We start from the raw sequence: 18998 nt of genomic DNA on the forward strand, positions 1-18998 counted from the left end.
TAACCAACTGAGCCACCCAGGCGCCCAGATTTTTCTTGTTTCTTGAGGTAGATTTGTATCACTAGAAACTTCTCTTTTTTTAAGGATTTTATTTATTTGAGAGAGAGAGACAGAGAGACAGCACAAGCAAGGAGGGAGGGGCAGAGGGAGAGGGACAAGCAGACTCCCTGCTGAGCAGGGAGCCCGATGCAGGGCTGGATCCCAGGACCAGGATCATGACCTGAGCAGAAGGCAGACCCTTAACCAACTGAGCCACCCAGGTGCCCTGAAACTTCTCTCTTAAAACTGTTTTTTGATGCATCCCATAGATTTTGAACTCTTGTGTTTTTATTTTCATTTGTCTCCAGATATGTTTTGACTTCTTTTTTTTAATTTTTTATTGTCCCATTGGTTGTTCAGTCGTATGTTGTTTAGTCTCCTCATATTTGTGATTTTTCCAGTTTTCTTCTTTTTTTTTTCCAGTTTTCTTCTTGAAATTGATTTCTAATTTCATACCTTTTGGTCAGAAAACTTGCTTGATGTGATTTCAATCTTATTAAATTTATTGATAATTTTTTGCTGCCCTTACATGATCTATCCTGGAGAATATTCCATATGCACTATAGAAGAATATGTATTCTGCTGTTTTGGATGGAATATTCTGTTTATATCTCTTAAGTCCATCTGGTCTACTGTATCATTTGAGGCAGATGCTTATTGATTTTCTGTCTGGATGGTCTATCCATTGATGTAAGTGGGGTACTATATAGTTACCTACTATTATTTTATTGCTGTCAATTTCTCCCTTTAATTCTGTTAATATTTGCTATACATATTTCAGTGATCCTATTATGGGTGCAGCAATATTTACATATGTATATCTTCTTATTGGATTGACCCCTTTATCATTATATAATTCCCTTCTTTGTCTTTCATTATAGTCATTTTTTTAGAGAGGGAGACAGAGAGGGGGAGGAGGCAGAGAGAGAATCTTAAGCAGGCTACATGCCCAGCACAGAGCCTCGTGGGTTTCAGGCTCACAACCTTAAGATCATGACCTGAGCCAAAATCAAGGGTAAGATGCTTAACCAACTGAGCCACCCAGGCACCTCATAGTCATTGTTTTAAAGTGTATTTTATCTGATATAAGTATGGCTACACCAGCTTTCTTCTCATTTCCATTTGCGTGGAGTATGTTTTTCCATCCTTTCATTTTCAGACTGTGTGTCCTTACATCTAAAATGAACTTCTTGTTGACAACATAAAGATAGGTCTTTTTTTTTTTTTTTTTTTTATTCAGCCACTCTATGTGTTTTAAGTAGAGAATTTAGTTCATTTGCATTTAAATTGATTATTTATAGGTATGTACTTATTGCACTGTACTTACTGTTTTCTGGCTGTTTTTGTAGTTCCTCTCTATTACTTTCTTCTTCTCTTGTTCCCTTCCCTTATGATTTGGTGATTTTCTTTAGTGTTATGTTTAGATTCTTTTCTCATTGTAATTTGTGCAAAGTTCTGCTCTGTGGTTACTATGATGTTCACATACATCATAGTATATATAATAGTCTACTTTAAGTTGATAACATCTTAAGCTTGAATGCATTCTAAACACTACATTTTACTGCCCCCCCATGTTCTTTTTTTGATGTTATATTTTACATCTTTTTATTTCATTTATCCCTTAACTAATTATGACAGTTTTGGTTAATTTTACCATTTTTGTCTTTTAACCTTCATATTAACTTTACAAGTAGTCAATCCAGTACCTTTCCTGTATATTTTCATTTATCAATGAGATTTTTACTTTCATATGTTTTCTAGTCACTAGTTACTGCCTTTCTTTTAAGCTTAAAGAAGTCCTTTTAACATCTTTGGTAAGGTTGGTTTAGTTGTGATAAACTCCTTTAGTTTTTCTTGTCTGGAAAACTCTATCTCTTCTTCAATCTTGATTGTAACCTTGCCAGGTGGTTGGAAGTTTTTTTTCTTTTTTTTTTTTCCTTTCAGCAAATTTAATATATCATGCCAGTCACTTCTGATTTGCAAAGTTTATACTGAAAATCTGCTGTTTGTTTTTTTGGGGTTCTCTTGTATGTAAATAGCCATCTTTCTTTTGTTGCTGTTAAGATTCTCTCTTTAACTTTTAACATTTTAATTATAATGTGTCTTGGTGTGGATCTTTTTTTTTTTTTTTTTTTTTTTTGGTGTGGATCTTTTGGGTTCATCTTATTTGGAATTCTCTTTGCTTCTGGGGGCTACATATCTGTTTCATTTCCCAGGTTAGGGAAGTTTCTATTCATTATTTCTTTAAGTTTTCTACCCCTTTATTCTTCTGTGACCCCTATAATGTGGATGTTATCTCACTTGATGAGGTCTCATAGGTCCCTTAAGATATCTTCACTTTTTTTCATTCTCCTTTTCATTTTGCTGCTCTGATTGCTTTCTACTGCCCTGTCTTCCAGGTCACTGATCCATTATTTTACTTTGTCTAGTCTGCTGTTGAACCCCTCTGGTGTATTTTTCAGTTGTTATTGTATTCTTCAGCTCTATAATTTTTGGTTGATGCTTTCTTATATTTTCTTTCTCTTTTTTAAAGTTCTCACTGAGTTCATCCATTTTTTTTTTCCTGAGTTTGGTGAGCATTGTTAATTACCACAACTTTGAACTCTTTATTAGGTAGATTACTTACCTATTTTATTAAGGTATTTTTCTGAAGTTTCATCTTGTTCTTTTATTTTATTTATCTTTTATTTGAAATATATTCCTCTGTCTCCTCATTTTGCTTGACTATCTGTGTTCCTGTGTATTAGGCAAAACAGTTACCTCTCCCAGTCTTGAATGAATGGCCTTGTATAGGAGGTGAAACTTGCTCTAGCTTGTGGTTGTTTCCCAGACCTTTGTGATTGTCTAGTAGCCTGATTTGTTTTTGATAGGTCCCAGTTGTTGAGGGTGTGCCAAAACCTGCCAGCATTTCAAAGGGAGAGATATCAGTGCCTAGTTTCAGGCTAATTGTAAGACAGATTTTTTAAGCAGCAGTTTTTAAGATATGTAAATGTATGCATTCCAGGGGGTCTGCAATCATAAACCCTGCTGACTTCTCTACCAGGGGATTTGAAGGTGTCTCTAAGTGACAGTTGCAAAAATTGTGGCTTTAGATGTGTATATAAACTCTTTTCAGTGACTTGTGATGAGGCCAAGGGAAGGCTCTAATGTGGTGTCTCCCGGACCATGTCATGTTCACTGGGTGTGCCTCTGTATCCTCTGAGTATGTTACAAATCTGAAACTTGTCCTTCAGGACTAAGCTCCAGGACAAGAAAATAGGCCTTTTTCATAGAAAGACTAAGGGTGTGTTTCAATCTACTGTCTGTATGGTGCCGTGGGGGGTGGTAGCCTTCCAAAGACTGTTTCTTCAATTGATTCAGACCCATAGAACACAGAAATACATTCTCCTCTGGTCACTAGTCAGGACCTAAAAAGGCATCCCCTGTGTGGGCTTTGCAAACCCATAGGCTGGGGCAGGACATGCATCTGCATTATGCAGGGCCTGGGCACTCAGCCAATCTGGCTGAAGCAGTGTGGGGGGTAGGGTATTCAGTAACCTGTTTATGTTGTGTAGGGATGAGGTGCTTAGTTATCCTGACTGAGGTGGGGAAGTCCTCAGCCATGGCACATGGGGGTGGGGTGTTTGGCTGGCCTAGCTGTGGTGAAACAAGTTATAGTTATGGCATGCAGGAGATGGGCAATCAACCTACACAGTCACAGAGCTTCATTCTTATAAATTTCAGTGACTGTTCATCTTTCCATGTGATGATAACAACCACATTCCAACCATCCTGATGGAAATCTCTACAGATAGAGTTGTGGTCTACAGATTATTATGATTCTAAAACATACAACATTTCTAAAAACATTGTCAACAGTTGTCATTAGCTTACTTTAAATTTTCTCATTCTTTTTGTAAACCCCAGTTTAGGATCCAGTGTAATTCAAGATAATAGCATGTATATAATGAACCTCAGGTCTTCCTGCACAGGAAAAGGATTGCTTTCCCAGTTTTCCTCAAATAATAATTTGGTGCAGTTAAACTAAAGATTAAAAATAGGGAATAATATCCTAAGGGATGTAGCTGGCATATTTAAATCTTTAAGCAAATTATGAAAGGCATTATAAAATCTATTCACTGGGAAGGAAGAAGGGGTCCAGTTTTTATTAGAACATTTTGCTCTTTTAAAAACCAGTTTAGTGAATAAAGTTTTGGAATATGGTATCAGAATATTGCCAGAGGAAACTCTTCTATCTTGAAATCTAATGGTGTTTATCAAAAAACTATCAGTTGAGGACATTTAGACAGGAATATAAAGGAATATTTGATGTTTTAAAGATATATATATATATATCGCTAAACTCAGAATTTTAACTTATATAAAATACTGTGTTTACTAAGGTATATTGATATGTCTAAAAAATTGCCCATCTTACTTGATGAGGAGTTCTGTAGATTTTCCTTCTTCATTTACTTTATTTTTGTTTGAATTGTATTAAAAGTTGAAGTTGTACAACTGAAAAAATGGCACAAAATTATTACTATTGTCAAACGTTAAAGAAAAACAATACACATCAAAGTTAAAGGTCCAATGCAGTTTTTTTCCACCAGTAAAAACAAATCATCCACAGTGTATATAATTATTTCTCAGTCATTTTTTTAATGCCCAAACAAGTTAAGTTTACATTAGTTAGGAGCATGTTTGTTTGTTATATGTACAAATAAGATACAGGTAGATGTTTAAAATGTATATTAAATAGCTTAAGTAGAAAGAATACCAATATATCAGCAAATATATTATCAACATATAATATCAAATTTAATATTAATTTTTGTTTTAGGAATAAGGGAGCTAATTCTTTTATTACACATGTGTAACCCCTTACAAAAGTCATATAACACACATGGAAGAAATGAAAAATGCAGCAAAAAATACCTGCTACACATATGTATCTGTCATATTCCAAATCTTTTATCATCCCTGATTTTCAAAGAAATACCATTTGGTATCTCCGAGGTTTACAGCTATCAACACATATCTCTATGTCACATATATTTTAGATTTTGTTAGATATTAACAACTAGAGGACATGGTAACAACTGCCTACAAAAAGTATTGTACATTTCAACTGAAGCACTCATAAGTGTTGTAAGGGCACATGTTCATCTATTATATAAATAAAAAATATATATTTTTGAGTTAATCAATGCATTAAGGGATTTATACACTTTATGACTCATTGAGGGTGATGCACTGAAATAGTCTACACAGCTGACTTTATGAGGTTTAATTCTCAATTCGGAAGCTAACAGTAATAACTATATCATATAAACTAAATTAGCATAAATGCTCATGGTACCAACACTAATATCAATGTGACAGTGATGCATACAGGACTACTAAAAGTCAAGAAAGAGTGAGGTTGAAGAAAGTAAAGAGAAACCTATAGCACCTTAAGCAATATCCATACTTTCCAAAGGCAAATACTAATTTGCTGCTTAATCTATATATCAGGTCATGAATAGTAAAGAATCTACATAATACACCAGTTCTGTCTCAAAATATTTTACTTGTTGGGAGAAAATGTTCACAATTAATAAGATGGAAATGCTGGGTTATTATAGCCAGTAATGGTAGGGAGACTTTCATAACTTTGCCCTAGGACTACTATGACTGCCAGTAAAAAAAAAAAAAGCAATTGAGTTTCTCTGAATCACTATCATTTACTATAATACTTAACCAAAATTTTGCCTTAATTTGACTGTTGAACAGAACTATCTATAATAATCTGTAAAATCTTAGAAACCCATTCTATTATTCAAAGAAAAACAGTAGACTATTAAAGTTTCTGTTATTAGTCCCTTGGGAGGTTAACACAAAGATGACACAGATATTTCTGGATTATATTTGTTAAAAATTTTAAAAATATTTAGATAATGTAGAGGTCATATTATTTATTTTGGATAAATTGTAGAGAATCCCCTTTGTGTACTCTACAACATTGTGTCCAATAAATAGGCACAATTCATGAACTACTTTAGAACAATAAAAACTAGTGACCTCAGAGGTAATCTGATTCTCTGTGAATCAGATAGTGAATGACAAGAGTATGCATATGAGATTTTGTCAAGGCCAACTGATTAAGTCATGATAAGTAAATAAAGATAAGAAGAAAATGATTATATAGCATACATATGCTATATAGTTTACATAGAGATAAAGAGTTGAACAAGATAGTCTAGTGAAAAGGGTGAACAAGAGTCTTTAGTGGAAAATACAAGCTATACTAGAGCTAGCCCTGGGGGAAGATGGCAGAGTATGAGGACTCTAGGCTCACCTTATCCCACTGATACAACTAGATAATACAGCCATGTAAATAAGCCAGAAAATGACCTGAAGATTGCACAATTAAATGTAAAGAAGAGGCCACATTGAAGAGGGTAAGAAGGACAGAGATGTGGTCAGGAACTAAATGGACTAGTGGGGCTTTCCATGGGAAGGAGGGATGCTGTGGGCACAAAGGTGGGAGAGAAACAGACTATCACATCAGGGACCCCACATGGGACAGAAAAATTCCCATAACATTTGGCTTTGAAAATCAGAGGGGCCAAATTCATTGAGTTCTTACAACCAGCGTGACTTAAAACCTGGGATTAAAAAAAAAAAAAAGATCCTCAGGCTTAGCTCTAGAAGAGTTAGGAGGGTGAGAGGAAACTGAGTCCTTGCACTTAAAGAGACAGCACAACAAACAGCCTTGGAGGTACAGCATAGAAGCAGTAGTTTAAAAGGTGCCTGGGGCATATAGGAGGGAGATTTTGTACTAGTCTCAAAGCATGTCCTGGAGGGACAGAAATCACTGGGGAACTCCTCCAGAATCAGAGGAACTAGCAGGCAGCATTTTATTCCACTGCCCCCAGTATAAACACAGGACCACCTGTGGGACTCGCTACCTAACTTGTTAGTGCTGCTGCCCTTCCTCCCCCCCCACTCAGTGCTTCTGCCAATCCACCACAGCAGACAGCCTGCCTTAGTCTGGGTGCTGCTGGGCCCCTCCTACAGAGGACTGGGGGCATGCAAAGCTTGTTAGCACTGCTACCCCACTGCCCTGCCCTGCCCCCTGGTGCTGTGCTTCCACAGAGTTGGATGAGCCACTTCAGTCCTGGCACTGCAGAGCCCCTCCCACAGAGGACCAGAGCCATGAAAAACTTGCTAGCACCACTTCACCACTGCTCACCACACCCCATACTGTGCTTTCTTTGATCTGCCCTTTCCAGTACACTCTTGTCCAGAGCCCATATAGGGCATTACTGCAGGCTGGGCAATATGCAAGCAGCCCCTACAGTGGTCAGCACCACTCCAAAGTGACTGCTGCCATATAGAGGGGGAAAGATAACCACACACACCTGTCAGAGGCCACAGCAGTGGGCTGGAGGCAGACAAGTGGCCTGACTGAAGGCTCTGTCCACCAATTAAAGCTTCTCAGGGGACAACACAGGGACCACATCTTGTAGTTTGGTGCTGCAGTGTCTCTGGCAAACTCCTGGCTGACTCAATTCAAGCCCAAGTCATCCCCAGACTGACTCACTAACACTACGGGGACCAAACACTGCTCACAACAGGCAAAAAAAAAAAAAAAAAAAGCCATTGCAGATGACTTAACTAACTGAAGGAAAGAGTGGCTGAGCCACAGTAACAGGGCACAAACATCACACATAGGAGAAACTCATGAAGTGCCAGGTTCTGGTGAACAGGGGACACTGCATGGCAAGGTACTAGAAGTATAGTACCTCTTCTTCAAAAAGCCATTACTTTCAAGTGCAGGAGACATAGTTGTCTTTCCTAATGCACATAAACAGACACAGAGAGTTAGACAAAATGAAGAGATAGAAGAATATGTCCCAAATGAAATAACAGGAGAAAATAATACCAAGAGACTTAAGTGAATGGAGATAAGTAATATGCTTGATAGAGTATTTAAAGAAATGATCATAAAGATACTCACTGGGCATGAGAAAAGAGTGGAGGTCATTAGTGAGACCTTTAACAATGAGATAAAAAAGAATGAATCAGAGATGAAAAACACCATCAATGAAATTAAAATTACAAAAGATGGAATAAATAGTAGACTAAAAGAACAAGAAGAATGAATCAGGGACCTGGAGGACAGAGTAATGGAAAGTAATCAAGCTTAGCAAATGAGAGGAAAAAAAATACGCAAAATGAGAATAGATTTAAGGAATGCAGTGACTCCATCAAGCATAATAACATTTACATTATAGAGATCTTAAAAGAAGAAGGGGAAAAGGGGACAGAAAATTTATTGAAAGAAATAATAAATGAAAATTTCCTGAATGTAAGGAAGGAAACAGAAGCCCAGATCCAGAAGTCCCAGAAAGCCCCACAAAAAAGTCAACACAAGGAGGTCCACCCCAAGACACCTAGTAATTAAGATGGCAAAAAGTAGTGTCAAAGAGAGAATTTTAAAAGCAACAAGAGAAAAGAAAGCAGTTACATACAAAGGAAATCCCATAAAAAATAAAGGGAAACCCCATAAAGACATCAGCTGACTTTTTTTAGCAGAATTTTGCAGGCCAGAAGGTAGTGGCATACTATATTCAAAGCCCTGAAAGAAAAAATAAATCTGCTCTATCTAACAAAGCTATAATTCAGAATGGAAGGAGAGATAAAGAGTTTCCCAGAGAAACAAAAGTTAAAGGAATTAATGACCGCTAAATTAGCCCTACAAGAAATGTTAAAGGGGATTCTTTGAGTGGAAAGACCATAATCAAGAGTATGGAAAGTAGGCAGCACAAAAGCAGGAAAATAAGTATATCTGTAAGAATCAGTCAAGAGACTCACAAAATAAAAGGATGTAAAGTAGGACACCATATACCTAAAACTCCTAAAAGAGAGGAGTAAAGAATGGGTTCAAATGTAAGCAACCATCAACTTAACATAGACCACTATATACAGAAAATGTTGTATATAATACAAATGATAACCACAAATCAAAAACCAGTAATAGATTTGCAAAAAATAAGAAAGGAAAGCAAGTATATAACTAAAGATAACCAACTTATGAGAGAAGAGATTAAAAGAAGTAAGGATAAAAGAATGACAAATACAACCATAAAACAAGTAACACAGTGGCAATAAATACATAACTATCAATAACTACTTTGAATTTAAAGGGACTATCCACTCCAATAAAAAGACATAAGTGATAAAATGATTTAAAAAAACCCATCTACATATTGACTACAAGAGATTCATTTCAGACTTAAAGACACATGAAGATTGAAAGTGAAATGGAGAAGCATTTATCATGTGAATGGATGTGAAAAGCTTAGGTAGCAATACTTATAATGGGAAAAAATAGAATGTAAAACAAAGAATATAACAAGAGACAAAGAAGGGCACTATATAACCATTCAGGGAACAAACCAAGAATATACAACAATTGTAAATTATGCACCCAACATGGGAGCACACAAATACTTAAAGGAGTTATTAACAAACATAAAGGAAATAATCAATAGTAATACAATAATAGTAGGGGATGTTAACACCCCACACACATCAATGCACACATCATCTAAATCTAAATTCAACAAAGAAACCTTGGCTTTGAATGACACTGGGCCAGAGGGATTCAACAGATATATTCAGAACATTCTATCCTAAAACAGCAGAATATACATTATTTTCAAGTGTACATGGAACATTCACCAGAATAGATCACATATTAGGCCATAAAACAAGTCTCAACAAATTAAAAAAGACTGAAGTCATTCCATGCATCTTTTCTGATCACAATAATATGAAACTAGAAGTCAACCACAATAAAAAATCTGGAAAGAGCACAAATACATGGAGGTTAAATAACATGCTACTAAACAATGAATGGGTCAACCAAGAAATCAAACAGGAAATTGAAAAATACATAGAAACAAGGAAAATAAAACCACAATGATCTAAAATCTTCAGGATGCAGTAAAAACTGCTCTAAGAGCAAAGCTTAGAGCAATACAGACCTACCTCGAGAAGCAAGAAAAATCTCAAATAAACAACCTAATCTTACAGGTAAAGGAAATACAAAAGAAGAACAAACTAAAGCAAAATGAAAAGAAGGAAGGAAATAATAAAGAAAAATAAAACAGGGCACCTGGGTGCTTCAGTTGGTTAAGAGGCCAACTCTGAATTTTGGCCCATTTCATAATCTCAGGATCCTGGGATCAAACCCTCTGAGTTCAGTGGGGAGTCTGCTTGAGGATTCTCTCCCTCCATCTCCCTCTGGCCCTCTCCCACTCACTCTCTCATTCTTTTTCTGTAAAATAAATTTTGTTTTTAAAGAACAATAGAGCAGATCAATGAAATCAGTAACTGGTTCTCTGAAAAGATTAACAAATTTGATAAACCTCTAGCCACACTCATCAAAAAAGAGAGAGAGGACTCAAAAAAATCAGAACAGAAAGAAGGGAAATAAAAACCAATGCCACTGAAATACAAAGGATTATAAGAGAATATTATAAAAATTATATGCTGGGGCACGTGGGTGGCTCAGTCAGTTAGGTGGCTGCCTTCAACTCAGGTCACGATCCCAGGGTCCTGGGATCAAGCCCTGTGTCAGGCTCCCTGCTCAGTGGTGAGCCTGCTTCTCCCTTTCCCTCTGCCGCTCCCCCTGCTTGTGCTCTCTCTCTCTCTCTCTGTCTGTCAAATAAATAAATAATAATTTAAAAAAAGAATCATTAAAAAATATATGGCAACAAATTGGACAACCTAGTAGAAACAGATAAATTCCTATAAACATATAAACTACCAAAATTGAATCAGGAAGAAATAAAATATTTGGACAAATTGATTACCAGCAATAAAATTGAATCAGCAATCAAAAAGGGAGGGAACATATCTCAACTTAGTACAGGACTTATGTGAGAAGCCCACATTAGCATCATACTCAATGGTGAAAAACTGAGGGCTTTCCTCCTAAGATCAAGGCAAAGCAAGGATGTAAACTCCCACCACTTTTGTTCAACATAATACAGAAATTCCTGCCACAACAATTAGACAAAAAGAAAAGGAATAAAAGACATCCAAATAGGTAAGGAAGAAGTAAAGCAGATGACATGACACTATATAAAGAAAACTCTAAAGACCGCACCAAAACAACTACTAGAACTGATAAATTCAGTAAGGTCACAGGATACAAATCAATGTGCAGAAATCCATTGCATTTCTATACACAAATAATGAAGCAACAGAAAGAGAACTTAAGAAAGCAATCCCGGGCGCCTGGGTGGCTCAGTTGGTTGGGCGACTGCCTTCAGCTCAGGTCATGATCCTGGAGTCCTGGGATCAAGTCCCGCATTGGGCTCCCAGCTTGGTGGGGAGCCTGCTTCTCCCTCTGACCCTCTCCCCTCTCATGCTGTTTCTCTCTCTCTCAAGTAAATAAATAAAATATTTTTTTTAAAAAAAGAAAGCAATCCCATTCACAATTGCACCAAAAATAATAAAATACCTAGGAATAAACTTAACTAAGGAGGTGAAATGCCTGTACTCTGTAAACTATAAAACTCTGATGGAAGAAATTGAAGATGTCACAAAGAAATAGAAAGACATTCCATGCTCATGGATGGATAATAAGTATTGTTAAAATGTCTATACTACCCAAAGCAATCTACAGATATAATGCAATCCTTATCAAAATACCTACAGCATTTTCACAGAACTAGAACAAACCATCCTAAAATTTGTATGGAATCACAAAAAAAAAAAAAAATAGCCAAAGCAATCTTGAAAAAGGAAAAGGAAGCTGGAGGTATCACCATTCCAGATTTCAAGTTATATTACCTAAAGGTAGTAATCAAAACAGTATGGTACTGGCACAAAAATACACATGTAGATCAATGGAAGAAGAGAGAAATCCCAGCAACAAAACCACGATTATGTGGTCAATTAATTTTTGACAAAAGAGGCAAGAATATGCCATGGGAAAATGACAGTCTCTTCAACAAATGGTCTTGGGAAAACTGGTCAGCTACATGCAACAGAATGAAATTGGGCGACTTTCTTATAACATACACAAAAATAAACTCAAAATGGATTAAAGACCTAAATGTGAGAACTTAAACCATAAAAATTCTAGAAGAGAGGGCGCCTGGGTGGCTCAGTTGGTTGAGCGACTGCCTTCGGCTCAGGTCATGATCCTGGAGTCCCTGGATTGAGTCCCGCATCAGGCTCCCTGCTCAGCAGGGAGCCCGCTTCTCCCTCTGACCCTCCCCCCTCTCATGTGCTCTCTCTCTCTCTCATTCTCTCTGTCTCAAATAAATAAATAAAATCTTTAAAAAAAAATTCTAGAAGAGAGCACAGTCAGTAATGTCTCTGATGTCAACTGTAGCAACATTTTTCTAGATATATCTTCTAAGACAAGGGAATCAAAAACCAAAATAAACTATTGGAGCTACATCAAAATAAAAAGTTTTTTGCACAGTAAAGGAAACAATGAATAAAACTAAAAGACAAACAACTGAATGGGAAAATATATTTGCAAATGACATATCCAAAAAAGAGTTAGTATCCAAAATAGATAAGGAACTGATACAACTCAATACCCAAAAAACCAAAACCCAAATAAAAATGGGCAGATATAAACAGTCATTTTTCTAAAGAAGACATACAGATGGCCAACAGACACATGAAAAGATGCTCACCATCACTCATCATCAGAGAAATGCAAATCAAACTACAATGAGATATCACCTCATACCTGTCAGAATGGCTAAAATCAAAACCACAAGAAAAAACAATTGTTCGTGAGGATGTGGAAAAAAAGGAACTCTCATGCACTGTTGGTGGGAATGCAAACTGGGGCAGCTGCTGTGGAAGACAGTATGTTTCTTCTGCTAAAAAAATAAAAATAGAACTACCATAAGATCCAGTAATCACATTCCTGGATATTTACTCCCCAAAATACTAAAACACTAATTCAAAAGGATATATGCACCCCCATGGTTATTACAGAATTATTTGCAATAGCCAAGATACAGAAGCAGCCCAAGTGTCCATGGATGCTGATGAAGAAACTGAAGCAAGAGATGTGAATCATTTACCAAATGTCAAACAGTTAATAATGTTGGAAATAGGATTCAAATATAGTAGGTTTGCCTTGAGAGCTTACATTCTTAGTGTACATAGGAATAACAGAATGAAGGTAGATATGTGTAACTTACCCACATAAAGTAAAGAGGAAAAAGAGTGAGAATGCTTGTGGAACCAGAAATTAAAGTCTAGAGTTGAAATATGCAAATTTTCCATAGAAAGAATAGTAATACAACAATAGTAGGAGACTTTAACACCCCCACTTACAGCAATGGACAGATCATCTAACCAGAAAATAAAAAAGGAAACAATGGCTTTGAATGACACACTGGACCAGATGGACTGAACAGATATATTCAGAACGTTTCATCCTAAAGAAGCAGAATACACATTATTTTCGAGTGCACAATGCACATTTTCCAGAATAGATCAGTCAAAAATCAGCCCTCAACAAAAACAAAAAAGATTGAGATCATACCATCCATATTTTCTGACCATAACACTATGAGATTTGAAGTCAACTACTAGAAAATATTTGGAAAGACCACAAATACATGCAGGTTAAAGAGGATCCAACTAAAGAATGAAAAGATTAATCAGGAAATTAAAGAAGACATTTAAAAACTACATGGTAACAAATGAAAATGAAAGCACGGTGGACTAAAACTTTTGGGATGCAGCAAAAGCACTCATAAGAGGGAAGAATATAGGAATACAGGCCTATCTCAACAAGCAAGAAAAATCTCAAATACACAACCTAACCTTACACCTAAAGGAGCTAAATAAAGAACAACAAATGAAGCTTAAAACCAGCAGAAGGGAAATGATAAAGATTAGAGCAAAAATAAATGATAGAGAAACAAATAAAAGCAGTAGAAAAGATAAATGAAACTAGGAGCTGGTTCTTTGAACAAAATTAATAAAATTGATAAATACCTAGCCAGACTTATCAAAAAGAAAAGAGACAGCACCCAAATAAATAAAATCACAAATGAGAGAGGAGAGATCACAGCCAACACCACAGAAATACAATTATAAAAGAATATTATGAAAAATTATATGCCAACAAATTGGGCACTCTGGAAGAAATGGGACAAATTCCTAAAAACATATAAACTATCAAAAGAAAAACAGGAAGAAATTAAAAAAAAAAAAAGAACAGACCAATAACCAGCAATGAAATTGTATATATGAACCACATTTTCTTTATCCGTTCATCTGTTGAATGACATCTTGGCTCCATCAACAGTTTGGCTATGGTGGACATCGATGCTATGAACTTTGGGGTTCAGGTGCCCCTTCCTTTTGCTACATATGCATCTTTGGGGTAAATACCCAGAGGTGCAATTGCTGGGTCATAGGGTAGCTTTATATTTAATGTCTTGAGGAACCTCCATACTCTTTTCCAGAGTGGCTGTACCAGCTTGCATTCTCACCAACAGTGTAAGAGTGTTCCCCTTTCTCCTCATCCTGCCAACATTTATTGTCCCCTATCTTGTTAATTTTTGCAATTCTAACTGGTATAAGGTGACATCTCATTGTGGTTTTGATTTGCACTTCCCTGATGGCAAGTGATGTGGAGCATTTTTTCATGTGTCTGTTAGCCATTTGTATGTCTTCTTTGGAGAAGTGTCTATCATGTCTTCTGCCCATTCTTTGACAGGATTATTTGTTTTTTGGGTGTTGAGTTTGGTTCATATATATGATGGAATATTACTCAGCCATCAGAAAGGATGAATACCTACTATTTGCATTGACATGGATGGAACTGGAGAGTATTATGCTAAGTGAAATAAGTCAAGCAGAGAAAGACAATTATCATATGGTTTCACTAATATGTGGAATATAAGGAATAACCCAGAGGACCATAGGGGAAGGGAGGGAAAACTGATTGGGAAGAAATCAAGAGGTGAACAAACCGTGAGAGACTCTGGACTCCAGGAAACAAATTGACTTTTGCAAAAGGGAGGGGGGTGAGGGATGGGGTAACTGGGTGATGGGCATTAAGGAGGGCAAGTGATTGATGAGCACTGGGTGTTATACACAATTAATGAATCATTGAACACTACATCAAAAACTAATGTACTGTATGTTGGCTAATTGAACTTAATAAAATAAAAGATTGTTTTTACTATTGTGTGTTCATTGACTTTCCATATAAATTTTTGTAGATGCCCTTGAATCAGGCTGCAAAACTCTTTTATTCTGTTTACTGAGAGTTTTATCATGAATGGGTGTTTAATTTTGTCAAATGCTTCTTTTGCATTTATGAAAATAATTATATGATTTTTCTTATTTATCCTAGTAAGATGGCAAATTAAATTGAATGATTTTATAATGTTAATCCAACCTTAACATTCCCAGGATAAACCCTAAATATTCATGATATATCATCGTTTTCATGTATCTAGCATTCAGTTTGCTAAAACTGTATTAAAGATTTTTGTGTCAATGTTTATGATGAAAACAACAACAATGAAACAAACAAACAAAAGCAATGAAATTGAACCAGTAATTAAAAATCTCCCAAAAAAACAAAAATCCAGGGCCAGATGGCTTCCCAGAGGAATTCTACCAAACATTTAAAGAAGAATTAATAGTTGTTCTTCTGAAACTATTCCAAAAAATAGAAATGAAAGGAAAACTTCCAAACTCATTCTATGAGGCTAGCATTACCTTGATTCCAAGACCAAAGACCCCACTAAAAAGGAGTATTATGGGCCAATATCCCTGAAGAACGTGGAATGCGGCAATTCTCAATAAAATACTAGCAAATTGAATCAAAAAGTACATTAAAAGAATTATTTACCACAATCAGGTGGTATTCATTCCTGGGCTGCAAGGGTGGTTCAGTATTTGCAAATCAATCAACATGATAAACCACATTAATAAAAGAAAGGATAAGAACCATATGGTCCTCTGAATAGATGCAGAAGAAGCATTTGACAAAGTACATCATCCATTAATGATAAAAACCCCCAACAAAGTAAGATAGAGGGAGCATAACTCAACATCATAAAGGCCATACACAAGAGACCCACAGCTAATATAATCTTCAATGGAGAAAACCTAACAGCTTTTCCTCTACAGTCAGGAACAAGACAGGGATGTCCACTCTCACCGTTGTTATTTAACACAGCACTTGAAGTCCTAGGCTCAACAATCAGACAACAAAAAGAAATAAAAGACATGCAAATTGGCAAAGAAGAAGTCAAACTTGCCCTCTTCACAGAAAACATGATACTCTATGTAGAAAACCTAAAGACTTCACCAAAAAATTGCTATAACAGATACACAAATTCAGTAAAGTCATGGAATACAAAATCTACATATAGAAATCCGTTGCATTTCTATACACCAATAATGAAGCTGCAGAAAGAGAAATCAAGGAATTGATCCCATTTACAGTTATACCAAAAAACATAAGATACCTAGGAATAAGCCTAACCAAAGTCGTAAAAGATCTGTATTCTGAAACTATAGAACACTTATGAAATAAATTGAAGATGACCTAAAGAAATGGAAAAAAAATTACATGCTCATGGATTGGAAGAACAAATATTGTTAAAATGTCTATACTACCCAAAGCAATGTACACATGTAATGCAATCTCTATCAAAATACCATCAGCATTTTTCACAGAACTAGAACAAACAATCCTACAATTTGTATGCAACCACAAAAGGTCCCAAATAGCCAAAGCAATCTTGAAAAAGAAAAGCAAGTCTGGAGGCATCACAATCCCAGACTTCAAGCTATATTACAAAGGTGTAGTCATCAAGATAGTATGGTACTGGCACAAAAACAGACACATAGATCACTGGAACAGAATGGAAATCCCAGAAATGGACACACAACTCTATGGTCAATTAATCTTCAACAAAGCAGGAAAGAATATCCAATAGAAAAAGACAGTCCCTTCAACAAATGGTTTTGGGAAACCTGGACAGCAACATGTGGAAGAATGAAAGTGGATGACTTTCTTACACCATACACAAAAATAAATTCAAAATGGATGAAAGACCTAAATGTGAGACAGGAAACCATCAAAATCCTAGAAGGGAACACAGGCTGTAACCACTTTGACATTAGCTGAAGCAAGGGAAACAAAAGCAAAAATAAACAATTTGGACTTCATCATGATAAAAACTTCTGCATAGTGAAGGAAACAATCAACAAAACTAAAAGGCAGCCTATGGAATGGGAGAAGATATTTACAAATGACATCTGATAAAAGGTTAGTATTCAAAATATGTAAGGAACTTATATGACTCAAAACCCAAAAAAGAAATAATCCAGTTAAGAAATGGGCAGAAGACATGAATAGACATGTTTCCAAAGACATGCAGATGGCTTACAGACTCAGGAAATTATGCTCAACATGATTCATCAAGGAAATACAAATCAAAACAAGGATGAGATATCACCTCACACTGGTCAGAATGGCTAAAATTAACAGCACAGGAAGCAACAGATGTTGGCGAGGATGTGGAGAAAAAGGGACCCTCCTACACTGTTGGTGGGAATGCAAACTGGTGCAAACCCTCTGGAGAACAGTATGGAGTTTCCTCAAAAAGTTGAAAATAGAAGTGCCTTATGATCCAGCAATGTCACTACTAGTTATTTACCCAAAGGGTTAAAAAATACTGATTCAAAGGAGCCACATGTACCCCAATGTTTATACCAGCATTATCAACAATAGCCAAATTATGGAAAGAGCCCAAATGTCCATCAGCTGATGAATGGATAAAGAAGAAGTGGAGTGTGTGTGTGTTTGTGTAATGGAATATTACCATGTGTATATATATATATAATGGAATATTACTCAGCCATAAAAAAGAATGAAATCTTGCCATTTGCAATGATGTGGATGGAGATAGAGCATATTATGTTAAGCAAAACAAGTCAGTCAGAAGAAGACAAATACCATATGATTTCTCCCATATGTGGAATTTAAGAAATAAAACAGATGAACATAGGGGAAAGAAGAGAGGGTGGCACACCATAAAGGAGACTCTTAAGTATAGAGAACAGACTGAGGATTTCTGTGGGGAGGTGGATGCTTTGATGGGCTAAATGGGTGATGGGTATTAATGAGGGCACTTGATGTGAGGAGCACTGGGTGTTATAGGTAAGTGATGAACCACTAAATTCTACTTCCGAAACTAATATTACATGATACGTTAACTAACTGGAATTTAAATAATAACTTGAAACACACAAAAATAAAAATACAAGGTTAATTGAAATTTCCAAGTCCTGACTTAAAAAAACTGCAGTCTTTGTGAACTTGCATGCATACTGTGTTCTCCAACTTCTCCAAATCATATTTAATAGATGAACTTACTTTATTTAGTATAGAACTATACTTACGAAAATTAGGAGCTATAATACATAATGGGAAAAGACATACATTATATCATATCTAAATAACAGAATACAGTTTAGATTTCTTATATGCAAGGAATTTTGATATAGCAGAGTGTAACATGTGAGAACGTGTGAAATTGATGTGTGGTAAAAGGTGAGTTAAGAGGTTTATTGTGAATTTATATCCAGTTCTTAAAGATTGTTATGCAAACAGACATATTTTTAGAAAGACTTCCAAAAATTTTTGTAAGAATTTTCTTATTTTGCTAACATTATTTTATACAACTCCAATAAAATGTTTGAATATGTAAGTAAAATAATAGGTGATATATATTAGAATGCTTACACTGTGTACAGAGTTCTATTTTTAAAACTTTAAATATATTAACCCAATACTTCCAACAAATCTATGAAGTAAGATGCTATTTTCTTTTTTTTTTTTTAAGATTTTATTTATTTATTTATTAGAGAGCGAGCGAGAGAGAAACAGCATGAGAAGGGGGAAGGTC

General features: G+C 35.8%; 1 protein-coding gene across 1 annotated transcript in view; it reads right to left on the reverse strand.

Annotated features, from left to right (window-relative positions):
- The window catches only part of PCDH11X (protocadherin 11 X-linked), a 606781-nt gene that overhangs the window by 556262 nt on the left and 31521 nt on the right, over positions 1-18998 (reverse strand). The gene's annotated exons all lie outside the window — the stretch shown is intronic.

This window comes from Leptonychotes weddellii, chromosome X, assembly GCF_054177405.1.
Source record: "Leptonychotes weddellii isolate Sample4059 chromosome X, ASM5417740v2, whole genome shotgun sequence".
NCBI classification, from domain to species: domain Eukaryota; kingdom Metazoa; phylum Chordata; class Mammalia; order Carnivora; family Phocidae; genus Leptonychotes; species Leptonychotes weddellii.